General features: G+C 38.5%; 1 pseudogene; it reads right to left on the bottom strand.

Annotated features, from left to right (window-relative positions):
• Positions 1-345: 345 nt before the first annotated feature.
• LOC126078212 (60S ribosomal protein L6-like) overlaps positions 346-23,448 on the bottom strand; it is a 160,876-nt pseudogene continuing 137,773 nt past the window's right edge.

The raw sequence follows: 23,448 nt of genomic DNA, 5'->3' as shown, positions 1-23,448 counted from the left end.
AAAAAACTATTATTTCTGGGGAAAATAGTGTGATTATTTAGATTGAATAATACTTTATAAGCAACGATCCTTTGTTAAACCTGTTAATTCTAATTTGCATATGGATTCAAACCTGTCCATGGCAAAACGTTATCTAATTTTAATAGAAAAGATCTTGAAAATTTGCTATCGTGAATATTTTTATTGGTCAAATGTAAACTTGTTCTGTATACCATAAGTTAAAATAATTAACTGAAAACAAATGCTGGTATACAAGACTTTCAATGTTTCTGTTTTTTTAATTGGAGTTTTTGTAAGAAATTTAGCGCATCAGTTTGTGAGGATCCTCTCCATATGTGAGAGAGATCACAGGTAGCATTGAAGCTGAGAAATATCTTTAAATTTTGGCATAATTTGAGAGTCCTGAGCTTTCTGACTGGCCTTGCAGTAAGCATGTACTTCTTTTTCTCTGTATCAAAGATGTCACCTTCTTGGTGTCTGAGCTTATTATACAGCTTCTTATTCTTGAAGTAGGCATTAGCGAGATGTTTTGGAATTTTCGTACCAATTTTGGTGGAGGTGGCAATGAAAAATTTATGGTGTGTTCTACGTAAAGAAACGTAACTGAGAACAAGGTGTACAGTCTCAAATAACAAGCCCCTGCTCAGCTGCTTCCTGAAAACCACCCTCTTGCCTCTGTTGCTTGTAGTGAAGATGAGCAGAATGATCTAGGAGTGATGTTGTCTCTCAGTTTTCTCACATGTTAACTAATGGGATTTTTTTTGTCATGTTTTATTAGCTTTTGAGGCAAATCTTCTGTAGGGTAATACCTAGCCATTTTCCAGGTTTAAACACTTGGGTATCACCATTCTTGTGACCAACAACCGGCTTTGAGACAGTAGCAAGAATCTTCTTTTTTTTGTTTTTTCAATCCTGGATATGGCTGCGGAACACTTTCTCTAGCTAGCCCTGGCCATTCTTGAGCACATTGCAGATCACATTGCAGATGGAGAGCATCTGTCAATTCCTTTGACTAGGATGGGGTTTCAGCTGCAGTGGAGCTTCCCTTCACTGGCATTTTGGCCCTGAGGTTACTCTTCTTAATCTTTACCCTGGTGTCAGCTTTCTTGGCTTCAGTTTTCTCCTCCTTAGTATCTGGCTTACTGGCTTCATCTGCTAACCAAAAGGTTGGCAGTTCCAATCCACCAGCTGCACCCTGGAAACCTATAGGGTTGCTGTGTGTTGGAATATACTCATGGGCAATGTGTTTGCTTTGGATTTGTTTTTTTGAAAGATGGAAGGGCACAACACTATTTTGACTGTCTGCTCTCTTTCTTCTTACAATTCTTAATAATTATAAACTCAATATATAATATTAATAAAGTAGTTCTTTTCTTAGTCAAAATATAAATTGAGCATATACTATTTAGTTAAAACTTAATTGTTAGATCCAATCACTTTAGTTTGAGTTGTTATTACCCAATCAATCTTACATCTTCCCAAAAGGCTATTCCTACCCAAAATTTTGTGAGAAAATCCAGCATAAAGAAAGGAAGTGATAAAAAAAAAGGGGGGGGGGAGTTTGCAAATGAGAACTAGAAATTTTCACTGCCTTTAGTTAATGCTAATGCATTTCTTACAATTCAGATCATTAAAATTCTTCACAATGTTTTTTGGAACCAAGAGTTGTGAGCATACTGTCAGCACTGCAAGCAAATATCCAATGTATCTGTTTTAATAAAAATCTTGATATGCTCTTTATCATATACATGTTACATAAAATAAATGTGCTTTACTAGGGTTTCTTTTCCTTTTCCTCTCTATTTATAGGTGAACAGGATTACCAGTGAATGATTTGAGCGGAATACATTGTTATTTATTTCACAGGGGAGCTTGAAGAAATCACAGAAAGGGCATCACAATAGCTAGTGTTTATAGTACTTGGAAAGTTTGCAATTAAATCACAGATTGTAAAATTAGTTAATTGACAAAGTTGTTACAGCACACTGAGTTTGCATTTCATTTTTTTTTTTAAGTACACATACACTCAGAAAAGGATCTACAAATATGAAGTAGTTATGGGATTAAATTTGTACCTACCATAATATACCTGAACATGAGTCTTTTTTCTCCAAATGTGTTATTTTAAATGCTCTATACTACATGTATCCAGAAGATTTTAGGAGCAGATTATATAATCTGTATTTAAGAAATATTTCACAGTTATCATATTAATCAATATAAGCAAACTGATGAGAAAACAACGTGTCATTCATTGCTGTATGCATTCTATTCCCTCACACACATTTGTTGAGTGTGTGAGTGGATAGAATACATATATTTTCACAATCTTGTTTTTACAATGCAAAGCTACAATGTAATATACTTAAATTATAAAGGTAAAGGTTAATATTTCTCTTACAATAAAGACATTCTACTGAATTTTCATTTTAGGCTGTGTCTTAGTTATCTAGTGCAGCTATAACAGAAATACCACCTATGGATGGTATTTAACAAACAGAAGTTCATTCCTTCACAGTCTAGTAGTCTAGAAGTTTGAATTCAGGGTGCCAGCTCCAGGGGAAGTATTTCTCTCTCGTCTGCTCTGGAGGAAAGTACTTGTCATCAATCTCCCCTTGGTCCAGGAGCTTCTCCTGGTCCAAAGGACACACTCTGCTCCCAGAGCAGCTTTCTTGTTGGTATAAGATCCCATGTCTCTCTGCTCACTTCTCTGTTTTATATCTCAAAAGAGATTAACCTAATCTTGTAGATTGAGTCCTGCCTTAACACAACTGCCTCTACTCCTGCCTCATTAACATCATAGAGGTAGGATTTATAACACATAGGAATCATATCAGATGGCAAAATGATGGACAATCACACAATACTGGAAATTATGGCCTAGCCAAATTGATAGATATTTTTTTTTGGGGGGGGGAGGGACCCAATTCAATCTATAACAGGCAATTAAATGCAATCTGAATAGATTCTTTGAAACCTTGGAAAAGGCACTTCAAAAAAAATTCCTGTCATTAATTTTTATACGGTATTTGCTTCTTTTTTGGAATACTACAATTAAATAATTATTCCAGTTATTTTAGTTTTGTTTTGGAGTCATGAGGGAAAAGGGAGCTATTTTTATTTTGCCAATAACTTTGCCTCCAATACAAGGACAACGACTCTCAAAGATGTCATTCAGGTCATTTATTGCTAAGGCTTTTAAAGCACAGAGGCCTGGAACCCACAGAGCCCACAGAAAGACATCATGCAAAGAGGTGGACCTTGGAGCATGAGTCCAAATAAGCTCTTTGACACTTAGCAGGCATGCAAATTTGTGCAGGTTAGTCAGCCACAAGTCAGCCTCATCCACCCTGACTTGGTTCCAGGTGGTTCTACATAATGAAGGATGGATGCAAAGCATGTTTCTATTTAGTGTTATCCCATTCTTGTAAAGCCAGCAACTTATTCATGTTTCTACAAGCCAGCTCTCTTGCCTAAGAGATGCAGTGGACATTATAGAAAACATGAAATGGAATTCACCAACTGTAAAAGAGCATCAAAGTAGAAAATGACAATCGAGAAAGGAGAATAGTTAAACCTGGACTACTTCATGAAGTGCTACAAGTCCAGAAATATGGACTATTGGTGCTCTGGTCAAGTGAATCACACTCCCATGAGACAAATTTCTCCATGACAAAATTTTCCTTTGAAATAATGTTCCACCTTAAATTTATTTTGAGGGGAAAAAAAAAATCCTATCTCTAACAGACCTAATGTTTGAGCTTTGTGGTGAATATTTTAATCAGGAAGATCCAAAGTCCTACACCTTTCAATCATTACAAAGAGATATTTCAACAAAACTCTAATAACATCTATTATCTGCAAGCTAAACACCAATATCTTCAAAGTTCTTTCCTGAAGATAGCTCTAATCCATGATGGGTTCCATGCCAAATATTTCTTTGAATGAAATTATACTTTTGGGTATAGAGGTAGAGCTAAGGAAAAAAAAAAGAGCACTATAATATGAAGTTACATATGCCCTACATCCCAGAGGAAGAGGGTGACCGTGTGGTAAGTTTGACCTAAAGGTATGACTATATTCATTCTTGTAACAAATGCTTCAAATAAGGCAAACAGCTTTTATAAGTAAAAAGAATAGAGATCAAAACTTCCTACTAAATTCTTCATTATGTTTAGTCAGGAAGTTGAAGGAGTGGTCAAATATATGGACTTACAACAATGTTCTAGAATTTGTTCATCTTCTTATTTGTGAGCTTAGCCCAGAAGTCAAGTCCAATGGCAATTACATTTTCGTAGACTTTCTATCTTGGAAACAATCTAGCAAGTGAAACCAATAAAAATGCACATTGGGTTTGCAGTGAGATTCCACTACTTATAGATTATCCACAATTCTAAGCCATTAAAATTGTGGACTATCTTTGAGGAAATTATTACATCGAAACTCGGAGCATTGCCACTTTTTGCAGAAATGTTTTCTTTAATCTTAGGTGGATTTTGTTTTCAGGTCATTTGGTCCCTTTAGGGAAGTTATAATTTGGCCCTGGCCCGTTTAACAAGTGAATTGTCACATTTCTAGATAATGACATATTTTAGGCATGTTGGATAAAGTCATTTTACTTGGGAAAAGAGTTGCTATTTTTTTATTCATACATGTTGTTTCTGAAGGTCATTTCAATTTCTTTTAATTGTACTTAAGTGTTTCTCCCCCTAACCCCATTGGTGTTTGTTAACTGCTTTTAACGTGATTTCAGAGTTGTAAATGGCTCATTATATTGGTAAGTGAATTTTTGAGGTTTTTCCATCTATGTCAGTGAAGTAGAGGATGAAGTGGAGAACATTTCATTCTCACGGGTTTCCTTAAAGAGAATACTGAGTTAATGTAAATTTTCCCTTAGAGTGCAGTTTACAAAATATATATTTCATCAATACTATTAACTTATCTGTGGTTTAACTAATGTTTTCTTAAGATCCATGTAGCTTTATCAGCAAGAAGCTTTTACTACTCTTATTTGCACTGATCTTAGGAGCCTAAAATGGTGACTGAAGATTCTCATTACCACTTCATGGATGGCAAACTCAGTGTCAACAGGGTCCACAGAGGTAACATAAGGACGTAAAACCAGCTCACTGTAAAACGATAAGGAATGACCGGGACTGTGAAAAACTAGGTAAAGCAAGTCCTATCCAAAGGGACCAGCTGTCGCTGTCCCAATCCACAATCATCACCTATCAGACTAAACAAAATGTGTCTGTAGTCCGACTTCGGCCTGTAGGCTATCAACCTACAACCCTTGTTTTAGAGAGAACTTGCTGGGGGTTGATTAAGTAACATAAACCAAACTAGGACAGTGTTTATAGCGAGATTGAAGAGAAGGAAGATAAACATTCCAGTTCAAAGTTGGCTTCATGGGCATGTGACTTGCACAGTACCAAGGGACCCCATACTTAACATGGCCCATATTTAATGTCAGCTGTTGCTGTCTTGAAATTCTTAATTATTTTTTAACAAGGTGCCCCCAGTTTCATTTAGCACGAGACTCAGTAAATTACGTAGCCAGTCCCAATTCCATTCAAGGTAACATTTGAAGCGCTTTTTCCCTAAATTAGTTATTATACCCTTCCGTGGACTTAACTAACTACTAGGGGGTGTTAGAAATGGAGGGATTAATATGCCATCAATTCTTTCAACTTGGTTTCTGTAAATATAGACACGCGTAGATTTGAATGAGCATTATCCTCTCTCTGGCATTACTGCATGCACTACCTGCCTGAAAAGAAGGCAACTGGGACCAATTTATCAAATAATGAGATTAACATAGAAATTCAGCAGGTTTACCTTCAAAATTACCTGCTCGATCTGTTAAAGGGCTTAAGAATTTCCTAATAGACCAGAGACTCCTTTCTTTCTTCAAATTAAATATAAAAGTGAAAAAGATTTTAAAAAGTTCAATGATAAATAATACTGATAAACATATTTTTGTTTTCCTCTGCTTTCGGTTATATCTTATTTGTATGTGAAATAAATTATCATTTCACTTTGTCATTAGAATTGGCTGTGATTAGCGATTTATATCGGATACGTGGTTTTAGCATCCGTCCGCCATATTGGAGTAAGGTTCAGCACTGACTTTTCTGGTGTTCACTAAAATACCATCGAACATTTTTGTAGATCCCTAGAGGCCTGTAATCTACCAGTTCCCTGCTCATAGAAAAAAGTATGAGCATTTAACTTTAAATCTTGGGAGCTGAACTCATAAAAAAAAAAAAAAGCTGGATTAATTTATTTTTCTTCCCCGTCAATGTTTTAGATTTCTGTCCACTTTCTTGTTACAGCTGATGCCAACATGCATTGCGGTGCTGTTGTGCAAGTATGAATACTGCTGTCTTGTTCCGTTGAATAGGGCATCATTTGTCTTAGGTTATACAGGCTGGCTGCATACGTGACGACACACAGTGACAATAATTTGCACTGATCTGCCCCTACTGCTAGTCTTGCTGCTACAAATAGCAATTGATTATTACGCTGTAGTGTTATTGACTGTCACTCTGAACACAAGCTTTATTTCATTTTTAAAGTAACATGCTGCAGATTTGCTTAGTGTAAGAGCAAAACAGGGAAATATTCATTTCTAAGAATTATTTGCAGTCAAAAATGCAACTTTAAATCCAGGTCATAAAACATTTACTTTACTTTATATCATAGTAAACAAAACCTTTATTGTGGTATTTATTTTAGTGCAATGTAAATAAATAATTTCTAACAGCAGTAAGAAAATCACTGTAAAACTGAAATATTTTTTGTATTTCCAATTTCAGGAGAGATAAGCAAAGAAAATGACTAGATACCTTTTCATCCTTTTTGCCCCTCTCTTTAAATGCTTTCTCTGTTCAAAAAGAAGTTGGAATTGACCAATATGGTGTATTCTAAAAGTCTCATTTTTTTTTTTTAGGGTCTTATAGTATCTCATCCCTTTTACTTTTTTCCCCAAAAACTGAATAGTAAGGGTTCTTATGTTTAGAAATAGTTACACATATTTATATAGCAGTAGATGTATCTTAATTTATAAATACACACCTCCCTAAACTGCAACATTAATTTTTCCTACTCATTTGATGTACAACACTATTGTTGTTAATTGCCATCAAGTCGATCCTATGTGTGCAGAGTAGAACTGCTCTGTAGTGTTTTCAAGGCTGTGACCTTACAGAAGCAGATGGCCAGGCCTGTCTTCAGAGGTGCCTTTGGGTGGGTTCGAACCACCATCCTTTAAGATAGTAATGGAGCACTTAATCAGTGTGCAACAGTACCAGGTAGCAAAGCTGATTTTTTTTTAATGCTTTGACATCATGAGTTTTATATATCAAATATACTATTCCTGTCTAAAATTTTAAAAAAACTGTAACACCATAACACAGATTAAAAATAAACTGGGATCACAATAGAGGGTCCCAGATAGAGCCAGAGAAAAATGTAGAACAAAATTCGAACTCCAAAATAAAAAGACCAGACTTGCTGGCCTGACAGAGACTGGAGAAACCCTGAGCTTATGGCTCCCAGACACCCTTTCAGCTCAGTAATGAGGTCACTCCCAAGGTTCACCCTTCAGGCAAAGATTGAACAGGCCGATGGAACAAAACAAGACTAAAGGGGCGCACCAGCCCTGGGGAAGGACTGGAAGGCAGGAGGGAACGGGAAGGCTGGTAATAGGGAACCCACGGTTGAGAAGGGAGAGTGTTTACATGTCATGGGGTTGTTAACTAATGTCATAGAACAATGTGTGGATTAACTGATGAGAAACTAGTTCTGTAAACCTTCATCTAAAGTTCAATAAAAAGAAAATAATAATAAAATAAAAACATAACTACACAGGCGCTCTAGGATCTTATCTGTATAGTCCTTTTAACAGCCCTCTGCCCACTGAAGGAGACTCTGAAACAAGCAGAGCTCAAAAAGGGATGGGCCACTGAGCTCTTCAACATTATTAACTAGTTGCCATTGAGTCCATCTTGACTCATGGTGACCCCATGTGTGTCAAATTAAAATTGTGTCCATAGGGTTTTCAAAGTCCGATTTTTTTAAAGTAGATTTTCAGGTCTTTCTTCCAAGGCACTTATGGGTGACCTCAAACTTCCGCTTTCAGTTAGCAGGCCAGCATGTTAATCGTTAGCACCACCCAGCCTCTCCTCAATGTCATTACTGAACGGCTGAACTCATGGGTGGGTTCTTATGATTTAGGACAATAGAAGAGACTCTGACATCCCACCTTGCCATTTAATGTGGATTTCCTTGTTAATTTTTTCCTTAAAATGTTTTATTTTATTAAAAATAAATAAAAATATTTCATCTAATCAGAGGGAAAAAAAAAGGCGTTTGAATTCAATATCTTTTTGAAAGGCACGCTATTCCCTGGCCTGAAGTAAACCATTGGAAGAAGGACTTGGCTACATGTGATTAGAAAGCAATTTTGCCTTCCCACCCTTTCACTTGGAGACCACCCAGCATCTAAAAAGTCTGCCAAATACATTTTTTGTAAGCAAATTTGTAGTGTAATTGCCATTATCTATGGAAAATTTAACTTTAACCTGTACTAGCAAAGGATTTTTTTTTTTTTTTTTAGCAAAGGAGGGGACGTATGTAAAGATGACGTACAACAGGAGCAAAGATGGTCCCTCGCTTTTGTTTTAAATTCAAGATAACCAAAGCAAAAATCAAACCCACTGCCGTTGAGTCGATTCCGACTCATAGCGACCCTGTATGAAATTCAAGATAGCCTGTGTTAAACAATGCTCAAAATCTTTTTAGGGGTAGGTATGAGTAATCAAAATAGTCATGTATTTTGGATAAACCAAGGCTTTTAAATATTAGAAAAGGGTGTTTCCATCAATATTTAAAAAATTAGAACTATCAATGGGAGGTTTTTCCAAGACAACCACTAAAATAAAAAAGTCCCCAGTAGTTAGTAGTTATCTTTCAAAAGGCATATATATATTTTTAAAAAGAAAATTACAGATATTATTCATTTCAGGGCCATGACATAATTCAAATTAATGCTAAACAGCTATGTATTTACCAGTTAGCATTATTTCTCTCTCTCTCTCTCTGACTTCCTGTATTATTGTAATTCCATTGAATAGTCATTTTCTTTTTTATGGTAATAATCCTTTCACATTCCTTCCTTTCATCTGTATCCGTGTGTGCTATTTGTTGTTCTGCTAAATCCCTATTCTAGAGGCCTATGAGTTCCAAGAGCTTGATGAATAATTGGAAATGTTTTATCCCTGAGCTTCTTTTTTCAAAAAAGTGCTAGACATAATTATAAGCAAACATCTTCTGTTGTGTCCCATATCAATCCAATCCCTGTTTTATGCTGTTTGTACTTTAGATAGAGAAGGAAAAATCGAGATCTTAGTTACCAGCTCTTGCGGCATAAAGGGGACAGATGTTTAATTCCCATTGTTTTTTTCTGCCTTCTCTGTTCTTTCTGGCAGCTTGGGCTCCTCATAGTCAAGCCTGTAATTTCACAAGGTACAGTTAATTATTGATCAATCAAAATGGACTTTATAATCCTTCTGGCAACTCATGCTGTACTTGAACGTCTCTCTTGCCCATAAAATAGCTTAATGGCCTACAGTATAATGAACATGAAGGATACGAACTCATGTTCCAAAAAAAAAAAAAAAAAATTTTTTTTTTTTTCCATGTTCAAAGAAACATGCAAATCCTAACTTCCCTGCTCATGCCAATTCAGGACTACTCTTGACAATGTACTACACACTCCTTGTTTTTTCCTCAACTCTTCAGCTAAAGTTACACACCCCCTCTTCACCCTACCCTGACCCCAGATACGAAGCTTTTATATCTTTTCAAATAATTTGATTTAAATTAAAAAATATATTTCAAATATATTTTCTTTAGTTTCTTCTACATAAATCGATCTTATCAGGTAATAAAGTAGCTCTCATGAGCCACACAGTTGTGTTTTCAGTACAACTATGCACTAGTTTTCCCAAACAGAAAATTTACTCATGAAAAAAATGAAGAGGGTCCTGTATAAATGGATAAGAGTTCCCTTCCTTATCTTAGTGGAAAAGTAGATGATGGCAACAAAAATCCCCCAGTCTGGCAGTGAGCATAGGATGTGTATGCAGAAGGATATTACAGCCAGTTTCTGGTCATTAGTTCTTTCAGCATTTATTGAGATCCTACTATGTGCTGAGGGCTTTGCTCTGAGGGGCATACAGACAGTGAAATGAAGATCAGGTAGGAGATACTGGAAACCAAATATTGTCATAGTGCATGCTAACAAAGATTTCAGTGGAAGAATTTTTACTCTGGGGAGAAAGAAGAGCTAAAAGAAAAAGTGAAATTATTACTATATGGCTAATTATGATTAGTCTGCCATTGGAATGGTATCTTCCTCTAGGAAACATATGCATACTATGACCCAGGCAACCCTCAATCCATCTGTGTAACCAGTCCTGTGTCTGAGCACTATGCTTGCTACCACAAGAAGTCCAAAGATTAATGGGTTGTGGTTACTTCATGCAGGGCTCATATGATGTTAGGCTCACCATGTCAGTGAAGATGAGTGCCATACCCACAAGCAGTATTATTAGTTACATCAGCTCCCAGCTTTGTCTCTATCTGGGAGGCCCAGGTGTAAGGCTGTTCCTGGTTTGCCATGAGATTTGTATCTGCATTTTTGCCTTTACACAAATGCTAATAAGCAAACAGGAACACATATGATTTAAAATAACCTGGGTGACTTTCTGATTCTTATAGACAAAGAGGCTAATCCGGATGTGTACGAAAAGTAACCATACTTCTAGGTGAAGTGAGAAGTACTCTTGTGTTTTTGTTAATTGCCATTGAGTCAATTTCAACTCATAGTGACTGCAGGTGACAGAGTAGAATTGCCCCACAGGGTTTTCTAGGCTGTAACCTTTACAGGAGCAGATCATCAGGTATTTCTCCTTTGGAGCAGCTACGTGGGTTCAAACCACCAACCTTTCAATTAGCAGCCAAGCACTCAACCATGACACTACCAGCACTCCTTGGAAGTACCCTAGAGAGAGATAAAAACAATACCTCAAAAAGAAAGATCATATCTAATTGGGGGAATCAATAAAGGTTTTCAGAATGAGTTGGACCTCATAAACATGTAATTTTCATCAAACTAGATGAATTGGGAAAACCAGGTAGAAAGTAAGAAGGAAAAAACTCAGTAGCACAGGCTCAGTGACAGGAAATATAGGGATATAAGTTGTGTTTGCTTTGGCTGTTTGTATGCCGGGCCTCTCCAACTTGTTCCTAAAGTTTTGATGCATTTGATAAATACACAAATTAGGGTGAGCTGGAGAACCAATAGACCCAGCCAGGAACTTAGCATCTCCCTCCCCCCTCCCACACACAAAAAATGTTCCCCAGTTATTTTCTACAAGGTGTATTGGGGAAATAAAATTTAGAACAAAATCTGCTCCCAACCTAGAAAAAAAATCTCCATAAATATAGAAGAGAAAGAAAAGTCTTTTTATTGAATAAGCATTAAACCTGAATGTGATGCATCACAGGTAATTCTAAAGAGATTGCAAAGAAAGAAAGACACATTACCCCTTATATTTTTATGCAAATAACGCATGCCTTCTAAGTTTATTTGCCAACCTTGACCTCCCCCCAACGGAAGTATTTTTGTAAGTGCTATACTAATTCTTTTTTTTTTTTTTTACAGCAACACGTAAGAGAAAAAATTGGCATAGCACCGCTTATGAAAAAACCTTGTACCACCCTTCCCCCTGCAGTTGGCAAACAAATATAGTGACCCCATGTGACAGAGTAGAACTGCCCCATATGGTTTTCTAAGCTGTAAACTTTTTCTAAGCAGATACCTCAGCACCTCTGGGTGAGTTCAAACTGCCAACCTTTCAATTAGCAGTCAAGAGCATAACCAGGGCTCCTTCGTAGACGATTACCTGATGTTACATTTTAAAGAAGCAGATGCCAGGTCCATGAGTTAACACCTTAGACTTGCATACTTTTCAAAGAGACAGAGAAAGATTTTACAATTACAAGTTATGTGAGTGAAATTCTAAAAGAACAGGGGTGGGAAGGGAGCCTATTCCCTTAATATCAACAGGTAGATTTAAAACTTTGTATTTTCAATTTGTATTTGTCCTTACAGGTGCTCTTTCCTCTCCACTCAGGATTATGTCTCTCATGTACTCTTACTCTAGCCAAAATGTCCTGCCCCTAGTACTGTTGCCTATGGCCCCATGAGGGCTTCACTCCCCCAAAGACCACCACTGGAGTCAAGAGAAATGAGCAGAACCTCCTTTAACTGCACATCCTGAGTGTGGAACAGGCTTTCCCCTGGATTCTTTGCAGAAGAGTAGAAATTGATCTGCACTTCCTCCAATATTTTCTGAAGATTTGCAGATAATGGCAGAGCAGGTCAGCCCAAGTTACCACTGCTACCATTCCTGGCAGGCCTAGAGCCATCCTCTGGTCTCTTACTTGTTACATGCCTGTTTTGATCTTTGTCTGTCTCCAGGTAACAAAACTCAGCCAAACTACAGGACAAGGGGAGCTCTAGTGTGCCTGAACCTTGGCATCTGGGTCAGCCTTTAGAGAACTGAGAGAGAAAACATGTCTTCTCTCTCAAAAGTGTCTAGGGCCTAACTTCAACTTAAGTTTGTCTGAGAACGTTTGACAGTCAGCCTCCTGGGAAACATTTCCTCCTATCCACAGAAGCATAATCCTATATTTGGTCCTGACAGGGAAAATTAGGTTAGAAAGTAAGAATCTAGAGGCATATTTACTTTGAAGCTAAAGAAACCTGGGTAGTGCAGTTAACACACTCAGCTGCTAACTCAAAGTTTGAAGGGTAAAGTCCACCTGGAGGCACCTCAGGAGAAAGGCATGGCAGTCTACTTCTGAAAAATCAGCATGAAAACCCTATGGAGCACAGTTCTACTCTGAAACACTCGAGGTCACCATGAGTTAGAATTGACTGGACAGCAACTGGTTTAGTTTTTTTTTTTTTTTTAAGAAATGTAAGCTTTAAGATAATTTCCAAAGTTCTATGCCTAATTTTGTATTTGTCTGTTTTTTTTCTTCATGAAGTGGTTCCTTTTCCCTGCCCCAATTATATAAGTTTCAGGTACTACAGAACCTGGGTATGACCCTGATTTCACATCACTACGTTTTAGAGTTTTTCATCTTAAATCACACAATATACAAGACCTCCCCATTCCAGGCTAGAACAAGCATCCTACTTCAGTCCAATCCCTTTTCTACATCATACGTCTATCCTGCAGTGAAGATCTTTTCTGATCCCTTTCTGCTGTACTCTGATGTTTACATTCCCATCAGCTGCAGGACCTGATTAACAAAAACTAGACACACACCACACACACGGACATCTGCATGATCTCTTTGATTTATAAAATAGATCTACCCAAATGCACAGAGAAAACATTCTCTAGACAAAACAACCTGTAGAGAGGTAATTCGGCCTAGGCCACCCTCACCATTGTTGCACAGGTGTTTATGAATAGTGTGATTATTTTGCATCTAATTGGAAAAATAATGACTCACTGTAGTGCAATGAGTTTCTCTTACCTATAGACTTTCTGGCTTGGGTTTATAATCCTGCCAGAAATGATTGGTTGGGCCACAGCCTGCCTGTGATGGTCTATTTTATATACCTTGCAGAAATTAGTAGATTTGTTATGCAAATAATAGTGTGCATAACCACTCAATAGGATTGAGTGACTTACATGGATTGCCTGCTGAGAGAGCCATGCCTTGAAATTGACAAGGTGTTTGCTTACACAAGCACCCAACCCCACAGAGGTTGTTAGAGGCAAAGAGAGAGAAAGAGAGGGGAAGAGAAGGGAAGCCCTTCAAAAAGCTATATCATGAGTCAGGAGTTGTAACACTGAAGATGGCATGCCATGATGCAAGATGGCCAGAAAGAGTGGTAAGCAGCGCAGAGCCCAGCTGCAGAGGGACAGCAGCAGCAGCAGCAGTGTGAGCAGCAGGAACCACAAGACCGGCAGACAGGCTGCGGTGTACTTTCCAGCCCATGAAGAGCGGTGGCTACAGTAGGCTTCCCGGCCCACAGAGAGAGAAAGAGCTAAGCACCTTCAGGCAGGAGGCTGAATGGCAGGCTGAGGTGCCTCCAGGCACTTGTCAGCAGAGCACAAAGTGCTATAATACTTGCACAAGCAGGGCAGAGGCCTAAAGGGATCTAGTAGCAGGATGGCCTGGGAAGGGCCCAGCAGCAGAGTCATCAGCAAGAAACCCAGAAGCAGGGCCAAGCAGTAGTGTCAGCAGTGACGGCAGAAAGCTGCAGCTAGGACGGCAGCAGACAAGTGAGCTACTACATTGGCTGCAAATTGGGCCAGTTAGCAGTGGAGAGGCCAACGACAGGGAGACTGAAGGCAGGGAAAGGCAAGTTTAGAAAAGGGCAAGTTCAAAGCTGAGAGAAGGGCCTGCCTGAGGGCACAGCCAAAAAATGTGGCTTGCCTAAGGGCAAGGTCAAGAAGGGTCATCAACTAGCACAGCTGGGAAGAAGCTGAGAACTGTCCTGGTTGGAAGCTTTCTTGATTGACCAACTGTATCCTTTCTCCTGAGTTGTACCCTGTTACTTCCAAGTTGATCCCGACCCAGAGTTGTAGCCTGATACTTCCCTACGGCAAACCGTTTTGATTCTTCTGGAATTCAGATTTCTTGGTTCATGGAATTGGGGTGACCTACCCAGGCTATCTGCCCTTAGGCGTCCTTTTAAACCTTGAGACTTTGAGGAGCTGTTTTCCTAAAGTCACATTCAAGTCCAACAATAGCCTAGTAAGCAGCTTAGCAGAGATTCTTTTGCCTTAGGCATTGGGCTCTTTTAGAGAATTATCTATGTGCAGCCAATTTCTAGGAGCAGGGATACCAGGGTCTGACCAGAAAATATATGACATGTCCCTAGTGACTCTGTTTCTCCAACTGCCTGGAACCTTGCATGTTTTGACGTTATCTCCTGATAAAATAAAATAACAGTGATCTTTATAACTGGCTTTCACTGTCCCCCTCCCTTAGGAGCGCTTTTCTCAGTATTTTTTATTTTGACGCTGCTCCTTGTAAACTCTATGGGGCAGTTCTACTCTGTCCTACAGGGTCACTATGAGTCGGAATCGACTCAACTGCACTGGGTTTTGATTCAAAATGTACCTGCTCACAATAAATACATTCTGTTACACTAATTGCTGATGTTTCTCTGTGCATTTAGGTTTTTGACACCTAATAAACCACACAATTGTGATTATGGTCTGTGAGTTTGGTGTGGCCATTGCAATGAACTACCAAATCCAGTAGAGAAGCAGAGAGCACCTTTGTGGGGCGGGGGGGATGGAGGGTTGGTGTCAGAAATGGCGAAGAATTTGGAGAATGGAGGTATGTCTGACCTCTGCATCATAGGAACCAGCTCTGTGGCTGATCCTCATTCTCACGCTTCATGGTATAGATGAGTTCTGAGGCTACATTACAGTTGGAGTCAGACATGGGATTCGTTGTAATGACTTCTGACTCACAGAAACATGGGATTTTGGAAGAGAAAGGGTGAACAAGCATGGGATGTGAAATTTTTGATTCCTGGATGGTTACTTTGGTTGTTGTTATCTGTAATAGCTACATGGAAAGTAAGAATCTTATGCAGGAGCAGCACATAGGGAAATTGAGGATAGGAAAGCTCTATCCGGAGTGGCTTGGGGCAAAAGCCCAGCAGGTTACACAAGATGATTAATAGAGGGCCACGGTTTTCTGGTTCAACCCAAGCAGAGGCCCAAGGCCTTATGCCTATGAATGGGAAGTTAGTCAGGGTGTGGAAAGAGAACATGAAACTGTAATGTTAAAAATGTTTATGTGTTTATCTGAATGTGCTATGGATATTGGTCTGACTAAAGGAATATTTCTCCTACCTGGTGTTGTAAAACAGACCTGAATGTGTGATAGAAATGAATATTGAGTATTATAAAAAACAGGGAATGTGTAAGTCCATCCTTTAGGCAATACTTGATTGAATATGCACACATTCCAAAGAAAGGTGATCCAACAGAATGCAAAAATAATCAAATAATATAATTAATATCACATACAAGTAAAATTTTCAGAAGATAATGCAGAAACAGTTGCTGCAGTACATCAACAGAGAACTGCCAGAGATTCAAGCCAGAATCAGAAGAGGATGTGGAAGGAGAGATATCATCACTGATGTCAAATGGATCTTGGCTAAAAGCAGAGAAAACCAAAAAGATATTTGCCTATGTCTTATGGACTATGCAAAGGAATTCAACCATGCAGATCATAACAAATTATGGATAACATTTAGAAAAATGGAAATTCCAGAATACTTAATTGTGCTCATGAGGGGCCTGTACATAGACCGAGAGGCAGTTGTTTAAACAGAACGAGGGGATACTGTGTGGTTTAAAATCAGGAAAGGTGTGTGTCAGAGTTGTTATCTTTCACCTACTTATTCAATCCATATCCTGAGCAAATAATCCAAGAAACTGGAATATATGAAGAAGAATGAGGCACCAGGGTTGAAGGAAAACTCACTAACAACTTGCAATATGCAGACAGCACAACCTTGCTTACTGAAAGCAAAGAGGACTTGAAGCACTTACTGATGAAGATCAAAGGCTATAACCTTAAGTATGGATTACATCTCAACATAAAGAAATCAAAAATCTTCACAACTGGACCAATAAGCAACATCATGATAAACAGAGAAAAGGCTGAAGTTGTCAAGGATTTCACTTTACTTGGATCCACAATCAATGCCCACGGAAGCAGCAGTCAGAAAATAAAATGACATGTTGCATTGGGCAAATCTGCTGCAAAAGGCCTCTTTAAAGTTTTAAAAAGCAAAGACATTACTTTGAGGACTAAGGTGTGCGTGACTTAAGCCATGGTATTTTCAATCACTTCATATGCATGCGAAAGTTGAACACTGAATAAGAATGACTAAAGAAGAACTGATGCATTTGGATTATGATGTTGGCAAAGAATATTGAATATATCATGAACTTCCAGAATAATGAACAAATCTATCTTGGAAGAAGTACAGCCAGAATGTTCCTTAGGAGCAAGGATGGTGAGAATTTATCTCATGTACTTTGGACATGTTATCAGTAAGGACCAGTCCCTGGAGAAGGACACTATGCTTGGTAAAGTAGAGGGTCAGGCAAAAAGAGGAAGACCCTCAAAGAGATAGATTGACACAGTGGCTGCAACGATGGGCTCAAACATATCAACAGTTGTGAGGATGGTGCAGGACCAGGTATTGCTTCGCTCTGTTGTACATAGTTTCTCAATGAGTCAGAACCAACTCAAGGGCACCTAACAACACAACAACTTTGAGGCAGAAAATGTCAGTGCCCATCAGATGAACTCCCTTTCAGGGTTGGAACTTAGTGGGAGCCAGCAAACAGATAGCCTGGTATGCTTGCTTGAGGTGACCACCTGGGTCCAAAAGATGAGAGGATGTGAGGGAGGTGCAGCAATGAAAGGATAGGCAGAGTTTGGACATGAACCTCTGGCACCCATTGACCTAGCCTAGATGACTAGGAATGAGATTACCTGGCCCTAGGTAAAGGTGGAGAGAGTTTTGATTCTGCAAAGTTGGCTTTGGCAGCAGGATTTACTCCAGTTTGGTGGTTTGCCCTGGACTGGGCTTTGCTTAGGGATACAGATGCTCAGAGTTCTAACCAGACATAAAATTCTTCAGATCAGCAAACAAGATTTTCTTCTGAGAGTACTGGTTTGGTAGGGATAGGCCGTTTAAACGCTGACTGTCTGAAGTGGGGGGAGATAGAGGCATGTAGTGTCTGGCTTACATGTTTTGTGACTGCACTTACACTCAAAATGACGGGGAGAGAGGAAGACCCCCACTGAACTGATTTCTCTTTTCCTTATGGGTCTGGAGAAGAGTGGCTGGGGAAAGATACTGATATATGATTCAGCTGTGTGTATTAATGCTAAGTAGAGGAAATTGTGATTGTAAAAACTGAAACTGTAGAAGTTGTAACTGAAAGAGTGGACTAAGGGAAAGGAATGTGCTGGACTAGAATACCGTGGTGGAACCTAAAATCCCTTAAATGTTTTGCTACAATGATACCTCAAGAGCAGGGGCAGATTATACAATGGTTAAAAAACTAATATGGCAAGGTAAGCATGGTGTTTTACTTGCTGACCAGATCACCTGTAGTGAAAAATTTCACATAGGTTTCACATGTGAAGTCTTTAATGTGGTGAAACCTATGTGAAATCGTTTGCCACAGGTTAGTAAGCACAAGTAAACCCATGCTTACCTTGCTTACTGGGTCATCTGCCCCATCAGGGACTGTAAATTTGAAAAAAAGGCTTTGATTCTGTAGGAAGGTGCCATTGGGCTGGAAGACAGACAGATGCCAGATGTACCTAGAAGCAAAATCTTTGATGTGGTAAAAAAAATAAAAAAAAAAAAATGTGAAATTGATCACTAGAGATGATCTGGTAATCAAGGTAAGCACCGTACTTACCTTGCTTATTGGATAATCTGCCCCTCTTCAAGAGATTCAGAGCAAGGTGGCCTGCCTGTGGGCATGGCCAGTAAGGGTTCTCAACTAGCATGCCCAAGAAGGAGCTGAGAGATGTTCTAATTAAAAGCTATCCTGCTTGACAAACTGTATCCTGTCTTCTGAGTTGTATTCTGTTACTTCCAAGTTGATCCTGATCCAAAATTTAGCCTGTTACTTCCCTAAAAAAATCACAAAATTATGAGTGTAGTCTGTGAGTTCTGTGTGGCCATTGCAATGAGTTATCAATCCCAGCAGAGAAGTAAATAGTGCCATTGTGGGGGTGGGAATGGGGGAAAATAATGTCAGAAGGTGAAGAATTTGTACGTGGAGGTATGTCTGACCTCTACCTCATAGGAACCATCTTTATGCTGATTCTAATTCTTATCCCTCATGGATGTGGATGACTTCTGATGCTACATACACCCATTCAGATAGAATTTCTTTAAAAAGAAAATAAAAGGGGAAAAAAAGGGGACATCCTAACTGGACTGGTAGCTTTTAACGTTTAGGTGTCAACTTCTACTATCAAGTTTCTAAACTCTTGATTTTCAGATAGCCTCCTCCCTTTTAGAAAAAATAACTGTCATGGAAGATGTAGCCAAGGTGATGCTTGCCCAAGGCACTAGGAATATTCACTCTATTCCTTGATTTTGGAAAATTTGTGAGCTGGAGAGTGACCTGGTCACAATACAGACTTAGTAAAATTAATCCGAAGCATAGTGCATGTCAGGAGGACAGATGGAGCCTGTATACCCCATTTTTTTTCAACCCAGATCTCTCTGTAAGAATCAGCTTTCATGGAGTGGAGTCATACCTCCTTATAGGAGTGCATCTCCACCGACTACTTCACCCTGGGACACAGGAGGGTGAGTGCTCTGATCTGTACTTGCCAAGGTCATTTGAAAATAAATGCTTAACATTTGATGCTTCTTCCCTCTTATGAATTGCAGTCTACATACACCCTGATGGACCTAAGGCAGGCAAAATTATGAACATTTATCCACTTTGTACTACTTAGGTTTTCAATGGAATAATCAAAGTTCCCAAGGCTATTCCAAACCAGCATGGATCACACCTGTCCTTGAATCCCTAGTGAAACTGATACCCAAGTAGCATTTAAAGTCCATATACCTCAGAGATCTGCCTTCAGTTAGAAGCACCTGGTATTGTGGGGAGAACTTGAGCTACAGACTCTGAAATTTGTGCCTGGTACTCCCTAGTTTACTAAATTCTCAGCTTCAGTTTCCTCACCTACTACACTTGTCATAGAATTGTTAGAAAGAGTAACCGAAATGCTGTACCTAAAATACTTGTTGCGTCATAAGTGTTTGGTGAGATCCCTGGTAGCACAGTGGTTAAGCTCTTGACTGCTAACCAAAAGGTCAGTGGTTTGAATCCACCAGCCACATCATGGGAGGAAGATGTGACAGTCTGCTTCCATTAAGATTATAGCTTTAGAAACCCTATGGGGCTGTTCTACTCTGTCCTATATGGTCCCTATGAGTCAGAGTCAACTCGACAGCAATGGATTGGTTGGTTAAAAAGTGCTCAATAAATGGTGATTACTTTTATTAAGTTCTAAAACATTTTGGAGAGGTTGTAACTAAGAATTTTGGCTTTAGTTATACAGAGTTATGGTTTCTTTGTCTACCGTTCACTGATTTTAAGTATGGAAAAGCTTGAATCAATATTTATGTGAAAATTACTGTTACAAAATGATTTTTACATGATATCATATCTTGCTAAATGTCAAAAAAGTTTATGCCCTATATAATAATCAGAATCTAAAATAAATCTTTGGGAAATGTTAATTTTAAGCTATTTTTAAACATATAAATATGTTCATGTGATTTTAAAGAATCAATATTCAATAGGTCAAAAAATGTATATGAAAAATATATACTTTCCCTTTCTTCATGGGCAGCCATCGCTTCAATAATTTCATGGGGGAGGGGGATAATCACTAGGGCTATTTTGAAAAGACTGACTTACAATGTCATCAATGAAAGTGAAACAGACAAATATACAGGCCTACATTTTCAGCAAATTACTATCTCCTGGTATTGGGAACATTATAAAAAATGTAAATAGGAATGACGGTCAAATATTTATAACTTTAGAAAACTGGGTATACAAAATACATAGAAAATATAATTATTACCAGAGAACAGGATGGTATTTTTTGAATCACCTGAATTTTTCTTCCAACACAAGGATAAAACAACCTGCAGGAAGAAATGGTGAACCTACAGTAGGTGAGACATATTGCAAAAAAGACGAAAGTGGTAGTCAAGAATGGAGTCCATGTCCTTTACCCACCCATCCCTATCACTCTATGGCAGACAACTTCCATCTTGGATAGAACACTGGGTGTCTTGATACCTAGTAACTTGTTTTGTTGGGAGTATACATTTTACATGGAAGAATATATTATTTCCAAACTCCAGGCTTTTGAAACTTAAAATACTCTGACAGTATTGAAATTACTTCATCTACTTCCAGGGGTTTTAGTTCAACCCTGACCACCAAGGTCTCAGTAACCAGCCTCTGTGTAAGCACCATGTTTCAGAGGAGAGATAAGCATTTCGTTCCAGCCCCTTTCCAGTCAGCATTAAGACACCATGTATTAGTTTTCTAGTGCTGCTATACCAGAAATACCGCAACTGGAATGGCTTTAACGAACAAATTTATTTTCTCACAATTCAGGAGGCTAGAAGTCCAAATTCAGGGTGCCAGCTCTAGAGGAAGGCTTTCTCTATCAGCTCTGGAGGAAGGTCCTTGTCTCTTCTAGTTTCTGCTCCTGGGTGTCTTCATGTGGCTTGGCATCTCTCTTCCCCTGTCTCTGCTTCTTTGGCTTGCTAATTTAATCCCTCTTATATCTCAAAAGAGATGGATTTAAAACACACCCTACACTAATCTTGTCTCATTAACACGACAAAGAAAACCCATTCCCAAATGGGATTATAACCACAGGTACATAGGTTAGGATTTACAACACATGTTTGCAGGAGACACAATTGAATCCATAACACACCACCAAAAACTCCGTGAACCCAGTATAAAGAGACACATTTTGTGCTTAATGCTACTTAGTTGGTGTTATTTAAATCTGGAGCCTGAGCTCTGTGGCTTCCTGGTGAAACATATTTGGCAAATAGAAAAATAAACTTTGCCTCAGTGGATGATTAGTCAGGGAGGCCCAGTGGATGTTTCGCAGCAGTAAAATCCATGCAAAATGAATTTGGACAAGATAGTCTATCTAAGATATCAATTTGCCCAAATAATATATTTATAGACTATTATTACATCTAGGGGAAAAAAAACACTGGATAGAAACTGTAAAATTTCACTGATAAAAAGGATCTATTCTCAAATGTCAACCAACATTAAAAGGGAGAATTTGACACTTTTAAATAAAAAATGATGCACAAATTACACAAGAAATCTATGGAGACTCCTTGAGGTCTTTTTACTTGCTCTCTCTTGCTCTAAAACATGCAATAAACCTTTTTCAATGGAGAAGTTTAATCTATGTGTATAAAGGGACTTAGAGGCAGTGCCTTCTCTCTTCCTGGAGGCCTGTGTACGGGGCTTTTTTCAGGTATTGATTGTGAAAGTGATATCGCACCAGAAGGTGCCTTGATATGGTGTCGAGTAAAAGTAAACGGCAAAGGATCCTTACAGTCTAATCAAAGCTCTGTCCAAGCCCCACACTCTGATGAAATCCAATCAATAGAGACGATTAAATGACACATACAGAGTCATCAATATTAAATATACTCCATTTCCTGTACAAGGGCTGGGTAATACAAAGGGGCATGAAAAACTTGACTCCGCAGGTTTATTTACAGGATCAGTGCCATATTTAAATATGAGTATGAAAGTTTGTTTCACCCATCATTTGTCCACCCAGTTAAGGTGCCAACTATGCATTTTCAAACCATAGTATGTTGAATAGACTTTGAATGTCTACTGCTCACTTAGGGATGATTTGGCAATAATCACTTGGAAGAGACCAATATTTACTTTAACATCTGGTATTCGGTCTTATGATGGTAGACACACTGGGGACCAGGGAGTAACAAAAGTAACAATAACAAAAAAGTGCTACTTATTGAGAGTTCGTTACAGGCCAGCCAATGTGCTAATTGCTTTGAAATTATTATCTCATTTACAAATATCTTCTCTTTTTTTGTTTTAAGGGTTGAGGAAACTAAGATTAAGATATGTCCAGTGATACAGAAGTAAGAGAGCTGAAATCGGAACTCAGCACTGCCTGACTCCAAAAGACACACTGTTTACTAGTGTGGCCCAAATCCGTTGCAAATTGACTGTGATCTTGGATAAAACACCTAATGTCTATTTCATTAAAGTCTCTTTCCTCTGTAAAGTGAGAAGCTTGAACTAAATAACCTGAAGTATCTCTCTTGATCTAAATTTCTAAGACTCTGTTGTAGCACCCTGGCTGACTGCTAAGCATTTATAAAGTGTGAATAATATCACTTCATTAAAATTGCCCATTTATTGCTGAGAAAGGATATGTTTTCAAGGACTGAGTTTTTTTTTTTTTTTTGCTTCTCATTTTAATAGAAAACAAGAAAAGGTATTTTGAGGCAAGGCTTAGTCTGCAAGAATCAGTAAAGTTTGTTGGATGTTGAGCTAAGGGAAACCTGTAGCGTTTACAGAAGAAGCTGGTCATCTGGGCTACCGACTATTTTTCTTTATACTCTGGCAGTGGGTTTTAAATTTTTTCCTCATCAGATTTTCTAACTTTTTTTAATTAAAAAAAGCATTGTGCTATCAATGCAATCACTCAGACAGAAGTAGTTAAGTAACTTGC

The sequence above is a fragment of the Elephas maximus genome, chromosome 6, assembly GCF_024166365.1.
Source record: "Elephas maximus indicus isolate mEleMax1 chromosome 6, mEleMax1 primary haplotype, whole genome shotgun sequence".
Lineage (NCBI taxonomy): Eukaryota > Metazoa > Chordata > Mammalia > Proboscidea > Elephantidae > Elephas > Elephas maximus.
This window is presented reverse-complemented; position numbering and strand designations above follow the sequence as displayed.